This window comes from Chaetodon trifascialis, chromosome 1 (assembly GCF_039877785.1).
Source record: "Chaetodon trifascialis isolate fChaTrf1 chromosome 1, fChaTrf1.hap1, whole genome shotgun sequence".
Lineage (NCBI taxonomy): Eukaryota > Metazoa > Chordata > Actinopteri > Chaetodontiformes > Chaetodontidae > Chaetodon > Chaetodon trifascialis.
In genome coordinates, this window is record NC_092056.1 from 372,949 (window position 1) to 375,448 (window position 2,500).

Genomic DNA, 2,500 nt, shown 5'->3' on the forward strand with positions numbered 1-2,500 from the left:
AAACGTTTTACAATATTTAGACACTTTTCTTCTTTCAAAGCGCAGAATGAACATGGACATAAAATCAGATGGACGGGAACAGACGGACGGGAATCCGCTTCAGCTGCGTCCGACGGTCTGACGTTTCCACGCTGTGGTTCGAGCGGCCGTTGAGAACAGCTGTAAGTGCTGCAGCCTTCACATGTGGCTCGTCGACATTGTTCGGCCACAGATTGTTCTGCGTGGCTTCCTGAGCGGCAGGCAATCAGGAGCTCAGTCGTGTCTCTGCTTTGATTTTCTCTTACTGGAAGTGTTTCTGTGTTTGTCTCGGGGGACCTCAGTGATGGTAAACTGCAGATAATCATCTTTTAACAACAGCTGTTGTGTGGGGACATGCTGGGTGAAGTTCTGGGAAACAACAGATCAGAAGTAATAAATGTTGAGGGAAACACTTCAAACAGAAATGACTGTTTGAAGTCTCCCTTCATGAGGCTGCACGAACACATTAACAACAGCCCACGATCGACTGTTTGACGGGGGACTGTGAGCGACTGTCTCACAGGTCCCAGACGTCCTCAGTCATCCCTCCAGGACACCGTCTGTGCGTCTGCCTGCCTCCCTCCTTCACACAGCTGCAGCATCCTCAACCACCAACATCAACACCAGAGACCCACCAGGCTGTGTCCTCAGCCCCTTCCTGTTTACCTGTCCACCAATGACCACACCAGCCAATCACCATCAACACTTCCTCTGACGATGCTGCCGCACCTGCACTCCAGTCACTGTTTCAGACTGTTATGACTGTTTCCCACTTCACACGATTACCTGCAGCTGAACGTAAGAAAGGCAAAAGAACAGTTCCAGCCACACAGCACCGCCACAGCTCCACCCACAGCCCCACCTGTATCAGTCATCAATGTGCTGCGATGGTGGAGAGCTTTCAACGACACGTCACAGTGACGAGACTCTGCATCCACAAACTCAAAGCGTCTTCTGCCGCTGCTCCACAAAAGCATCATTCAGCCTCTTCTCGTCCACTGCTGCCCATTGCTCCTCCATGTTGACTGTCCCCAACAGGAACAACCCCACCACATCACACACAACACCTCCAGCTCCTCAGACCTGAAGGACAAAGCCCAGCACGTGAGCCTGGAGACAGCCACGCTTTGGCCTGCAGCCTGGCTCTCTCAGCATCACCTGTGGCTGCTGTGTGTGTGTGTGTGTGTGTGTGTGTGTGTGTGTGTAAGGGTCTGCTGTCTCAGAAAATCAACACTGAACAATAATCGAATGTTTCCATCGATTCTGCTCGTATTTGAATTCTCACCACCGTCCTATAGACTTCCATCCATCCATCCATTATCTATACCGCCTATCCCTTTGGGGGTTGCGGGGGGCTGGAGCCTATCCCAGCTACGATGGGTGAGAGGCGGGGTACACCCTGAACCGGTCGCCAGCCGATTGCAGGGCCACATGAAAGGACAAACACACATTCACACTCACACCTACGGACAATTTTTAGAGTCATCAATCAGCCTAATGAGCATGTTTTTGGTCTGTGGGAGGAACCCGGAGAGAAGCCACGCATGCACGGGAAGAACATGCAGACTTCACACAGAAAGGCCCCACCTGACCCGGGGATCGAACCGGCAACCTTCTTGCTGTGAGGCACGCGCACTACCTGCTGCGCCACCGTGCAGCGTCCTATAGACTTTTAAACAATAATAAAATGGACAGATTTCAGAAGTTTGAATCCCAGTGTGAGAGCGAGATGCAGACGTTTGTTAAAGTGAAAGCAGATTGTGGTTGGACCACAAACATGAGAGCCTTCACAGCCAGCAGTGTGACAGAGTTTGGATGAACTCCATGAACGTGAAGCGAGGTTTCAGCCTGCCTCCCGCCGCTCGTCTTATCCTTTGATCTGATCTGATAGCTGCTGGAACGTTTGCCTGCAGAGCGGCTGAAAATAGAAACTTATCTTCTCATCTCGGCTCTTGTTTTGGTTTTCAGGACAAGTTTGTCTTCTTCCTGTTGTGAAATAGCTTTTGACCAGCTCCTGATGAAACATGTGTGGTGCGTTCACTGTCCCGCCCCACCTGAGAAACAGGAAGCTCGGGTATCAACCAGGAACCACAGCGTAGCTCCGGGTTCACAGCTGCTTCCTGTGGGTTTCTGCCCACAAGGCCAACACCAGCAGAGGAGCATCTGCATCGGCAGGTTGTTGGTTTAATGCCCTGAAGACAGTCCTTCAGTCACACATGTCCTTCAAAGAAGAACAAGTATTTTTTGGAATATACCACACGAAGCCGGTGAACTGAAACGATAAACAGAACATGTAAGAATAATAACTTCATTCAGACACACTGTTGAACTCAAGAAGAAGAAGAAGAAGAAGAAGAAGAAGAAGAAGAATCATTAGATCACAACACAACATGCAGAGTTTCAGAGGGGAAACTGCACACGCCATGCTTAAGTGAAAGTCTTTCTCCGCCTTTATCCCATCCTGCTCGTCCTTCCTCTGCGG